The sequence below is a fragment of the Callorhinchus milii genome, unplaced genomic scaffold, assembly GCF_018977255.1.
Source record: "Callorhinchus milii isolate IMCB2004 unplaced genomic scaffold, IMCB_Cmil_1.0 Scaffold10, whole genome shotgun sequence".
Classification (NCBI taxonomy): Eukaryota; Metazoa; Chordata; class Chondrichthyes; order Chimaeriformes; family Callorhinchidae; genus Callorhinchus; species Callorhinchus milii.
In genome coordinates this window covers 8,950,628-8,963,979 of record NW_024704751.1, presented here as the reverse complement: position 1 = coordinate 8,963,979, position 13,352 = coordinate 8,950,628, and the positions used below count along the sequence as shown (strand labels likewise).

The window sequence follows — 13,352 nt, the reverse complement described above, 5'->3', positions numbered from 1 at the left end:
TGGGCAGGGCATTATACAGTACTGTAGGCTTTTCTCCTACTCCTTAAATAATATTAATGACAAATTTCATATTGAATAAAAAATTCTGTTTGGAGTACCAATGACCTTAAGCAACCGAGAACAGTTACTCCCCAAAGAACATAAATCTGAATGAAATAATTGAGATAGGGAACTGGGCACAGGCTCATTGTCATGCACTTTCGAGCACTTATTCTCAGTGCTATTGGGAATGATGTGGAGAAAGTTGTGAGCTGTTTACTATCTAAACGCCCTCCCAATGGGGGAGAATGAGGCGTTCTCCAACCCGGAGCCAATAGCTATCCATTGGGAACGTTTCCACCATTCATCTACAAATAAAGCCAGTAAGGTTCCCACGGGGTTAAAACAAGACCTTCTGCTCAAAGGTTTGAAGGAGGTAGATGTGGACATGACTCCACTTGTAACAGCCACGCCTGTCTCACTCTGTTTTTTCATTTCCATGCCAGCTTAACGCCCAGATGGACCTCACAGGAACAGCATGAAACAGAACATTAATTCACCTCAAAAGATCAGAGCAGCAGGTTCCACACCAGGAGCAAGTTTACGAACTGAATCATTACTATAGTTGGGGAATATCACAGCCCTCAAGGAGAGCTCCTCCTTCACACAAAGGTGCTTATAATGCACAGAGCATATTGAAACTACATTACCACAGGAGTGAAATCAGGTCAGGTCATGAAATTGCACAAATAAGTCTATTTAAAACTGTTATTTGCCACATTAGTTTGGAGAGGAGCACACAGGCCTGAGCACTCCAACAACAGGGAGACAGTCCCAGCACTGTTATAAGCACAATGATCTACCACTGGGCAGATAGCATCACCAACCAGGGTCAGATGTTTTCAGGTACAGAGAGCCGAAAGTTAAAGCAATGTACCAGGAATCTGCAACACTCACAGGAAAGAGGGACAGGGAAGAAGAGAGAGGGGGGAGGAAAGAGGGAGAGGGTGTGAATGTGTGTGTGTGGGTGTGTGAGATGGAGAGAAAAAAAGTGACTAATATTACTTTAATCGCCAACACATTGACAATGTAAAACGGCCTTTAAACATGTCTTGTATGAGGTTAGCAGACAAATGGTCAAATCAAAAGGAGATGAATAAACTTATTGTACATTCTCACAAACCCAGACATAGCCTCTTTAGGACTGAGACGTACAGTTGGGAAAACTTGAAACAAAAGTCAGCAGGCTGAATAGTGGGTCAGGAAACAAAGGCGGAGAGGGCCAACACATGGCAGGATGTTGTGCCTTTCTAATTAGCACTAGATCATTTACCAGCGCGTCTCCTCTCTCTATAAACTAATAAGACTATTCAATTGTTCTTCAGCTGGCAGCCCTGACGTCCGCCGATGGGGCAATCAACAACTGACTTAAGAAATCAAAAAATGTATTTCTCAGACGTTCAGGCTGTGAGAATGAAGTGTCCCTCGACCCCCCACCCCATAAAACAATGATTGTCAAAGAGCATATTTGGGAGAAGAAATTAGCAGAACATGACAAAACTAGAGTAGAGTTACTACTTTTTGCAGTTTGCACATATTTGCTTTACTTTGCGTGTGTTTTTGTGTGTAGTCTGTTGTGTGTGCTTGCAGAATCTTTTGCTTTTTAAACAGGGGGACTATTTGTACCACTTCAGCAAATCCCACCGCACCCCAAAATCCGAAGCAGATATTTTCTGAGCCTCTAGTGCTGACAGTGACACGTGTCCGGTTTCCTTATTGCTGAGAGGCTTTGCCAGTGGAACGTGGAGTGCCCCGGAGGCCACTAGGGAGGGGCATTTTGAGGTTAAACATTTTAAGTATTTTTTAAAAAAACAATTCACAAGGGTTTGTATTTTGTGTAGAGCAGATAGCTGATACGTACAGAGAGCACAGAGTTAAGGAGTCTAATTTTTTTTCCCCCCGTCAGCCGGGTGGCTGACACATCTGGACACCCATCACCGGGCTGAAGAATATCCAAGCCAGACAGCGTTCCACATATGCATGCCACCCACACATGGAAAACTCCATGTGTCTGAAATGGAATGTACACACTCTCCCCAGAGGAAAGCAATCTGCTTACTGAAATCCAGAGCATTAGGCGCAGGTTGGCAAGAGCCAAAGCTTAGGGACTTCAGAGGGTGTGTTGGGGGTACTGCTGGATTTTAACCAGTTAAACACCACATAGATTGCTATTCAGACATCGTCTGGCAAGCTTCCTGCTGCCTGTCCAGTGGGAACCACCCTATCCACTAGTGCTTTGGCTTGCAGGGTTTTAAAAGGAGCTGAGTGGATAAAAGATGCAGAAAAAGTAAGAATAGATATATTGAGAGGAACATTAAAATAAATTTGATTAAGTAAGAACAGACTGAAGCATCACATCACCCACTGCCTCTTATTACTCTCATAATCACTAAAATTCTGCATCTCATAGATAGGAATCTCTTCGATCAGCCAATGGCCTCCAGCTGCCCGCGTGTGATGGTGACAGGAAGGGGCCATTTCATCTAAATTCGCTCAAATGCCATTCAATACCTGGACACAATTCTGCCAACTTACTGAACCAATTTCTCGAAAGATTTATCCAGATATGAAAGGAATACCGGACGGCTGGCCAAGAAAACAAAGCCAACTCAATTGCACACGGGGCTCCTGTCCATCAGTAAGTAGCCCGCCAGCTCAGCTAGTTTCTTAGAATAAATTCCTAACATGAACTTCACAGCAAATCCTTATTTCATAAACAGGAACAGAACGAGGTAAGGGCAGGGCAACCACTTCAAACAGGATGTCACGGCAATCATTCCACCGACACACCACCATTACACTACTTAAAAAATAACAATCTTCGCATTTGATTTAGCGCCTTTCAAGTCAGGAGGACATCTCAAAGTATTTCACAGGATGTACTGTAGAGTAGCAACTTGAATTTGCAGCCAATGTACCCAAAGCATGTTCCACAAACAACCATGAAGTGAGTCACCAATTTTATTTGGTGGATTATTGGTCAGGACACTGGGAGAGAGAAATTCCCTTCTCTTCGCTTATTGATGGTGAGGCAGGGGACATGAAGCTTACTGTGCGAAGGGAGCGGCCAGGCCAGTAGGATTAGAGGAGCACACAGAGGTAGTGCAGGGCGAAGCCAGAGGAATAACTGGTCTTGACAGGAGCAAGGCTTTTTCTCTCTGTGCCTCAATTACAAAACAACAACAACAATCTTTGTATTTGGTATAGGCCTTATCCGACTATCAAGACTTCTCATAGGATTTTACTAAGAAGTGTAGTGATTGTTTGTAGACGAACATGGCAGGCAATTTGCACACAGCAAACAAGTGGGATTGAGTGCATGCACCTTCACAATCTTCCTAAAGGAGCAGCAAACTGGAGATTTGCAGGGAAAGAATAAAACCATTAGAGGCGCAGTGTTGCTCTGAAGCCCATGGAACCAACACAATTCTTTTGGTGCCTGAATACGGTATCAAGTCTTTTAAAATACAGCAAAGAACAGAATTCTACTGAAGGTTACCCCGTCACTGATGGAAACCAGGCCAAAGTTCTGCAAACTATCACTGAAACAGCCCTCAGAAATGCAAGCTTTAAGGAGCAGGGTGGGTGAGGTCTATGTAAAAAAAAAACCCTAATAATCTTTTGGTAATCTTGTGAAATGCGTGTGAATTGTGGTTTATGAAGTTAAAGNAAAAAACACCTTGTGTTAAAACAGATTAGTTCTGTGCCAATCCACACTGCAAGTAATGAGCAACTTGATCCAACACCAACCTAAAGGGAAGCCTTTAGCTGGTCACATGGTCTTTTCTCTTTCCACAGTCAGTCACACGTGCTTTATATGTGGTTCCTAAAGGCAGTGCTGCAGAAGGCTTCTGTGTTACTGGAAGAAAAATATCTGTAGGCTATCGGCACTGCTGCAGACATTTAGTGATGTTTGTTGTGCAGGACTGCTTACTGCTCATTGAATAATGCCAAATCTATTAATTGTGTCCGTGTCACCCCTGGAGCACGGACAAAGGGCAACCACCAGAGAGATTAGTTATAAAACAGTGATGGGAGAAGAGGTCTAATTGTTCCTTTTGGAGGATTCAGAAAATTTATCAGAACATCAGAACCACCCGTAATCCCTGTGGAGGCATAGTTGCTCACACACAGAGTCAGCTTGTGGGAGTTAAAGATTGCAAATTCTGAACTCGCTGGATAAGGCTCTCAATACCAAGAGCTTTGAGAATTTAGTTATAAAATCCCACATCATGGCAAAGGTGAAGGAAATTTCCATTATGTTATGTTACAGGCCTTTTTCTGAATTGAAGAGTAGAGAACGATCCGACTTCTCACAAACAACAGTATTTCGAGGACCAACTTTCCCGTTTGGGTGGAAAAGAATCAAACAGGTGGATGGACAGGGCACTGCAGAACCATCCCAATGTTACCCTCACACAGCATCGACCAGAGGGACAGAGCCCCACTGTGGTGATTTTGTTTCTTGAAGACTACAGCTTAATAATAATCCTTCCATTTGATATAGCGCCTTATCAAGTCATTGAGACGTCTCAAAGCGCATCAAAGAAAATGCTGTATAGTGAATTAACTGTATATTTTGTGGGCAAAAATCAGCAGTGTCCCACAAACAGTCATGGATCAAATGATTAAGTAATTTTTTTTGGGGGGGGAGGGATTAGTACCCCCGGAAAGCAATCCGCCAATTGGGTTCTAACAACCGGGTTCCTACTTACTGCTAAACAGAGGCGTGTAAGAAAACTTGCCTAAGATTTTGCCCCACCCGGGAATCGAATCCGGGTCGGTCCTCTCGCTCGAGAGGTGAGCCCGCCAGCTACTACGCTATGGGACTCCTTTTTTATTTGATGCCCATGTTGCCCACTCAGGGCAATGCAGCCAGCAGACGAGGCACGTGCTGTGTGTTAAAGAATCTCCAGAAGACTTGATCATTTTTGGCTTACAGGACGTATTCGCAGGATATAGACACAAGATGTTGTCACAGTTTTGGTACATTTGCAGAGTGACATACACAACCGTAGTCAGCAGGTTTGGAGATCACACACACACACACAAAAAAAATGATAGTCCCTATTATTAGATAGTGAAAATTCAACTGATGCATCAGAGCAGAAGCCACAGAGTGTGTGTGCGTGCCTCACTGACAGGAAGTGTGGAATGACTGTCCCTCCGATCCCCCCGTTGACTGAAAACTACTTGAATTTTCCCACCCTATGTTTAACCTCTGGTTAAGAACTAAAGACACGCATCAGCAATCGAGCACAGAGACGACTGCGAAACGCATGTGAGCATCGCCATTGACTGCTATTGCCGTTGTCACGTGTCTCGCCCACTCACCTGACCGTGGGCGGCCTGGAGAGGAGACTCCCTGAGAGGAAGGATGAGTGAGGCCAAAAACATGCTTTAAATCTGGGAAAATGTAAACACAATCCAAACGTTGGCAAGAACTTACACTGCATCAACTGCGCTCCAGCTGTGCAGCCCAGCCTCGTCACAGCTCTCCAATCCACGATACCTCTACCACTATTAAATGACACGCATGCAAAGCCAGGGACGATTTAATAATAATTATAATAATAAACCTTTCATTTCATCTAACATCTCAGCACGTCGTCATGACTCTCAACAGTGCTTCACAGGATCCATTTTAACGTGTAGTGACAGTGTATTTTGTAGGCGAACATGGCAGTCAATATGCACACAGCCATGAAGTGAGTGACCAGTTTTTATCAGGGGGATTGTTGGCATTGAGAAAACTTCCTTCTGCTTTTGAATAGCGCCGCAGGATCTTTAACGTCCACCTGAACAGGCAGACAGGACTCCAGTTTAACTTCTCTGCACTCTCCCAGCACTGCACTGGAGGGTCAGCCTAGACTGTCCAAAGTCCCCACTGTGGGTATAGAATACAATACAAAATTACATTTGTATAGCGCCTTTCACGTCAGGAGGATGTCCGAAGGCACTGGACAGTCAGGGATTTGAACCCACAACCTTTTGACTGAGAGGAGAGGGTGCTACCAACTAAACCAGGCTGTTACCTGATTGAAGAGGATACAGATGGTACTGTCCGAAAATAATTGACAAGAGGATGTCTGGAAATTGAAATAAATGGCCCTTTAATGATTACAATAATAAGATGAGAAACTTCACATTCCCCCTTCTTTTGAACTTTGTAAGAACACTTTAAAATGTCTGTAAGGGTTACTCTCTGCCCTTTACCTCGCTGGTTCAACTCTTTTTGTTCAGGGTAAGGAGGAAAGATTTCCACTGGGGGCATTACACAAGCATACACTGCTGAGGTCAGTAACTTAACCGACCAGTGGAATTTTCCTGCAAAGATAACTAATTGCATCACTCTTCACAAGTGGAGAAGAGGGCCTCCTTTTTGGGATTGTTTTAATTTAACTCGCCCCACGGTCTCACTCGGTTTCACTTGCAGACTTGAAATGCTTCAGCAGGCAAGTCTTCCTGCACACCAAGCCGAAGTCGGTGTGGCGGATCACTTTCCGGGGGTAATAATCCCTTGCCCCAAAAATAAAAAAAATTACTTAATCACTTAATCCACGATTGTTTGTGGGACACGCAAAATATACAGTCAATCAACTTTACAGTATATTCTGCAAAGCGCTTTGAGACGTTCCAACGACTTGATAAGGCGCTATATCAAACGCAAGGATTGTTATTATTATTAAATGCAGCTCCAGTTTAAAGCCTTCTGACACTCTCAGAGCAGCCAGCAGTCACCTAAATCCACACACAGTGCCTACTGCTACAGGAACTGCCTGCAACTTGGAATATGCATGGAAGCCACACATAAGTATGCTCTGAACTTATGTCTGGATTTTTTTTATTTATTCACAATTACAATATCTAATGGCCAAGATAAATAATTACCTACAGATTTGGGCAGGTCAGGCACAATGTAATTACTCATTTCACTAAATTGTTTTAATACAGCCTCCATTTGAGTGGCTGCAGCGGAGTGGGACACAGGTTGGCCCAATGCCAGGATTTTTTTTGAATGAGGCAGTAGGTCACAAGAATAGAATTGTCCTAAAGATGTGTGTGTGTGTCTGGGATGGGGGGGGGCATAGGAAAACAAACAGGAGACCGTTACCTCATTCAGCCTGTTTCACCAGTTTAGTAGACCTTGTTAGATCTCCTAATCCCAATGCCTTGGAAGAGAGGATTTCATAATCTGCATTCAACCCACTTTTGTAAGGTTGGAGGAGGAAAGATAGAAGGCAAGTCAAATGTTTACCGAAAATAAACTGAATGCTGATGCTCGCAAGAAAGCTATAAAGCCATGATCCCTACAGATGTTGCGTGGTTCTGTATACATTTTTGCCAAACTCCACATGAAATTAGCAACCAACACCCGAACCTTACAATCAATGCACCCGTTTAGACTCCATAATCCACCCATCTGCAATACCACATCTTGGATGCAGATAATAGCTCAAATATCACTTCGAGACGCTGAAATCTGACAGAGTGAGACAAACCATCACACAAACTCAGTTCAGCAGCAAACCAAAAAGCAAACAGCATCTATGAAAGATATTAGTTTCGCCAAAGGTTAAGCGTGCAGCAAATAAAAGATGGCAACACACGCACAATTAGTGTGTTCAAGCTTTGCTGTTAGCACACAACAGCATCATCAATCATGTAGGCCAACTGTCCTTCAAGTCCTAGCATGTTGCAAAAAGAGCACAAGCTCACTGAGCTCGGAAAACAGAGATCCTTACACATGCGGTTCAAAAATATTACCTTCATATTATCTGGTTATATTGCTGTAAAGTTTCAAGATTACTTATAATGTTCCACTAGTCTATATGATTGCTGGCAACAATTTGCACTTAAATTGTGCCTTTCATTAAGGAAAACGTCTCAAAATGCTTCGCAGAGATGGAGCAGGGGCCAGAGCAGGGTGGGAAATAATGCGGTAAGGTGGACTAAGGGCAGCCAAAGAGATAAATAAATAAAATAAATCCTTGCATTTGATATAGCGTCTTTCATGGTAGGAGGACACCTTAAATCCCTTTACAGGATTTACTGCAAGTTTAGGTGTATTTTGTAAGCGTATGTTGTACACAATGTCCCATAAATAGCCACGTAGTGAAAGACCACTTTATCTGGGAGGATTGTTGACCAGGACACCAGGAGAAACCCTTTCTCTTTTTAAGTAGTACCAAGTAGTCTTTAGGCAGTCGGAACCTTGGATTAATGTCTCATCCAAAGGAATCCACCTCCAACAATGAAGCATAACTCCAGCATTGTTCTGGAAATAGATGGTGCCAACCCTTTCACAATAATCTGCCTGTGTCCTGTTGGGTTCCAGGGTTTTCTCTGATGGAAGTTTCTTATGCAGGAAAACAAACCCTTCTGTATTGAGAACATGTATTCAGAAGTTGCCTGGTGTGAACCAGAACACCAAGAGTTATCCAGCCATGTTACAAGAACCACCATCACCCGAGGTGAGAAGAAGAGGCAAAGAAAGATGGGAGAGACTAAAAATTCCACTGGGTTTCAGAAGGTCCACATTCAGCCTGGCTAAACCATTAATATTATTTGAAAGGATGGAAACTAAACAAAAGCATCCTTGAAGAAACAAGGAGACATAAGAGGTACTATAAACAGGTTCAATAAAGTTGTACCAACATTCAAAATAGCTGCAATAGGATTAAAAGATTAGCTGAAAACTCACTGCTGGTTAAAGGCTCGAGAATTCATGAGGCTGATGACAGGACTATTCACAAAGTAGTTTGACACAGAATGGGTTGCAGATTATACTCAGATTAATGGCAGCCAATTGAGGAATTTCAATTTGGAACAAAGCAAGGCAATTAAACGGCTTCCATCAGAGTTGAGGTGTGAAGTTTGATCAAATCCGCATTGGAAGATGGGACAGGAGAGACATCAAACAACGTACCAGCTCCAGGGCCTACTTTTCACCAGTGAACTAAGGTAAGTAAATCACAAAAGTACTAGGTGCAGCCTTTTTAAGACCATCTATTGCGTGCAGGATCTAGCAGTAAAGCTCACTCAAATAACTGTTGGAATCTTTAGTATTTACTAACATGACATAAAACTGCATAAACTGGAGGAGTTATCAGGAAGTGGAGTAGTGTTTTAGAGCACTCTGCTGTGGAGTGTTAGGACTGGAGAACTGTGGAGAACTTTCCTCCTCTCTTCTTCCCCCGTAATACCCACTTGCACGTTTTGTTCAGGAACGAATCCGGTGAAGACAAAGTGCCCTCGGAGCACACATGCCTTTCACACCAGCATGCAATACACATACTCTGCTCGGCTCACAGTGTCCTGGACCGACATCAGTTTAGGGCTCAGTGCAAAGAGCAGGAACCACCAGACAGCAGGACGAATACCTGGCAGAAGCCCACAGTTTAACAACAAAAAACTACATACAGTAAACTCCTAATAACTCGACCCTGGCTTAACTTGTCAGTACCACTTAAGTCATCATGTTGTCAATATCCCGGCCACATTTATTTATGTATTTATACATGCACCTAATTCTCCACTGAAAACTTGTTACTGAGCCCTGTTCCCTTGGAGTGACAAGTTATCAAGAGTTTCCTCAGGAGGATGTACTTCTCGCACTCTACACAAATATAACCAAGCAGCAGAGGTAGGCTGGAAGATACCTCCACCAGTGAATGTTTGGTGTGGGAGCACAGGATATCAAATACAGATTTGCAGACACTAAATACTCCACCGGACGAATCACACTGAATCCATCTGTAGCCAGTTGCCAAAAATAGATGACCCTAGCCAAGAAGAAACACTTACTGGCAATTGGGGATTAAGCCAGAAATTAACACAATAACAACTTGCAGCGTCTCGGAGCGCTTAACAGTGGCGGAGCCTGACGCCGAGCCAGGGGAAGGGAGGAGATGACCTTAAGTAGATCGAAGAGGAAGGTCTTGTTTCTATAACTTTAAAAGTACAGATGTGACAGTTTATAGAGCGAGAGGGAGCACTCTTCTTAAGTCATGTCGTGAACACATCCAATTTCCAAAGAGATGAACAGATTAAAGGGGTGGGAGAGGCTAGAGCGTTTGTAAAGGTGTCAGTCAGGTCCAGTTGGTAGCACTCTGGCCTCGATGCTAGTACCAAATCTGGAGTTTAAACTCGCACAGTGCAGGCTGAGACTCCAGTGCAGTGTTAGGGGTGCGCTGCATTGCCAGAGGGGCCATGTTTCGTACGAGACGTTAAACCAAAGTACTGTCTGCCTGTCTGTACAGATACACATTAAATATCTCATGGCAATACTCAAAAAAAGGGAATTTCTCCCAGTGTCTTGGCCAGTAATCCCCCAGATAAATATTGGTGTTTGTGGAGCATTGTTGTGCACAAATTGGCTGATGTTTACCTACACTTCACAGTAAAGTGTGTTTAGGATGTTTCGCGATAAGGCCCTATATCGAATACAAAAATTATTAAGTTCAGAAGTACCTCTCGTGTGGCTCACAGGAGAGATATCATCAAGACCAGTGACCTTATTGTGTCTGACGGATGAGGCAAGGCTAATACATGATGCCGATCATATGGTAGAGCAGAATGGAGGCAAGTTCTTTGCCAAGATCCTGAAGATTAAAGGAAAAAAGTGAGCCAGAGAGGTCAGCTTTGTATTTGGTAGAGCTGGCAAGTGAATCATCAGGACGGAAGAGTGGTGGAAAGGAGGAATCACAGAATTTTTCAAACGACAACTTTGGCAATGGACCAGAAGAAACAACTGTTACATCGGTGAGATGACAATGGTTAACACTCCCTCGATTAAACGTTGAGTTTCAATGAGATTCAAAGTTTCCTGTTGTTCCCAACGACGCTTCTGTCCAGATCTCAGCTCCTCTGGCTAGGAAAGCAGATACCCCTAAATTTAGGATCATGTCATAACCAGCATTTCAATAACCAAAAGTAATGCTACATTGATATCAATACTGCTGTGCCCATTGGAATTCTTTGCCATCCTCTCATTTCCAGTGATCTCTACCAGTTCTGCTTTTCAGCACACCACAGCACTTATAATGATCTTTTGAGCCGTCACAGCCGGGCTGCAAGGAGAGTTCCCAATCTCCTCGACTTAGTTGTGGGGAAGGCACTTCCCCCGCAGCAGGGAGAGAACAGTGTTGGTGAATGATAAGCAAGGTTGTTACCTTGTAGATCTCCTCACAAAACAGACAAGAGAGGGGTGTTGGCAAGGGCCCACGAACTCCACACTTGCTACTCCTCTCGTGCAGAAACGGCACATGGCGGAACCAAGGATGTGAAGAGGGTGAAATACAGGAAAGGAAAAACATGATGGGGGGGGGGGGGGCAAGAAAATAGAGGTTAGAGGGAGACACAACAGAGATTTGCTACTCAACTCTGCTTCCTGATCTGAGCAATGAGCCATTGCAAACTGCCCCCAAAATCTTAAGAGCTGGCCCCCAACAGCCAAATTAAACTTTTCGCTAAAGTGCCTGAAAAAACACTGTATGATAATGAGTTTTAATTTAGCTACTAAATGTTTTGTTTTTTTTAAATCAAATCGAATATAAATGAAGCCTCTTCTCTGTACCTCTAATAAATATCCTTTTAAAAATTTCCTGAGGAAATCTACTCGGTCCCACGTAAAATATTTCAAAACTGATGTAAACCTAAGACCCACATATGTAATCTATTAATAAGCAGCCACAGCAGAAAGCGCTATTCGAGGAAAACTGTACATTAAAAAGTGAATCTCATAGCCCTCCAAATTCTCAGAGAGGTAAAAAAGTCAGCCAAGAGAGAGAAAAAAAAATCCCACATCCTGCCGATCAGTGCCAACAAGTGAAGTGCCCAGAGTCTTGCACTAGACTAATCCATGTCTGGCCAGAAATGACTAAAGTGGGGGCAAGCTAACCAGTGTTGGCAGCTTGCCACCCCAGCCGTTCTCTCTCTCTCCTCTCTGCAGACACCAAATCCCAACAGACAGCAGTACTGAAACCACCAGTGTCTTATACCAGCTGCACCATGTCTGCTTTTATCAGCCCACAGTGTGGAGCTTTTCCGCAGATGTTTAACACTATGAGTGCCAGTTTTGAGCTGGAATTAAAATTAAAAAACTGGGACTGACAAATGAGATGAGAAAGGGGGAAAAAAAGTATGGGGGGTGGGTGAGAAGCACCACACTGATCCTGAGATCGTGTAGCAAGCCAGGCTGTGGCTCTCCACAATGTCTCTTGGGTGCCCTCTGTTGCCATGTGTTTCCTCAGCATATGGTGAGTGTTTGTGCAGGGTGCTGCATCTCGAGTGATTAATGGTCAATGATTGATGGTAAATTTCATACAATAATAACAGAAAAATTTGTGCACAAGATATGGTTTTAGTTCCAGAAACTTGAAACATTATATATTATATATAAAAAAACAGGAACCCCCCCAACCCCCCCATTTACTGAATTGAGCACAGCTGACTACAAATTGAACTTTTTCTCCACATCAAAACACTTTTGCCGTGGAAACAGCACGTGAGATCTGGTGCTGAAAGTTTCACGGAACTGCGCCCCTGCTTCTAGCCAGGGAAAGCATCCTTCTACATGTCTATACTAAGTGAGTTGCTAACGGAAATGTGAGATCGATTAATGTACGGAGACATATAGTAAGCAGTGATTTTAGAGGGTTCAGTGCCATAGGCTCAGTCAGAAAAGTGCAGAGGTGAACGAAACAACAACAACTTGCATCCCTCATGCAGGGTAGCATCCCAGAGCGAAAGGTTGATCTCCAGATTTTGCAGTGCCTAAACTCCAAGCACCTCAGTCAGAAGCAGACGCTCACATAAAGCACTGCAGGGTGATGGTAGAGGTGCTAGTTGGCTGAATGAAGCAGTGAAAATGAAGTGATAAACAGAGGAATCCCAGAGTGTACACGGCAATAAACGGCTGCTGCTGCACACTGAATAAACACATTGGCTTCCATCCAGGGTGTTTATTGGTGTGCAGGAGCCATTTTTTGCTGCATATACTCTGGGATTCCTACGTTTATTGCTATCATAATCACACATTGATTCTTACAACGGGCTTTATTTTTCCCTAAAAGAAATATTTTTTCCTCCCAAAATAAGATTGCTCTGTGCCACGCAGTGCTGTTCACACTCCATTAAGGAGGGGCTGCCACCAATTGACAGTTGTCAAAACACAAATAGCTTTAAATCTTAGCCAAGTCTTTGTGGTGCAACAGTAAATGGAGGCATTGCAAGACAGGAAGAAAGAGCAAAACTGAATAACTGAAGTCATCCCCACATCTCTTCTAGAAGGTAGTCAAAGAATGGCATAG

At 43.4% G+C, this 13,352-nt stretch overlaps 1 protein-coding gene across 1 annotated transcript in view; it reads right to left on the bottom strand.

The window, feature by feature from the left end:
- smg6 (SMG6 nonsense mediated mRNA decay factor) overlaps nucleotides 1-13,352 on the bottom strand; it is a 146,669-nt gene that overhangs the window by 85,946 nt on the left and 47,371 nt on the right. The gene's annotated exons all lie outside the window — the stretch shown is intronic.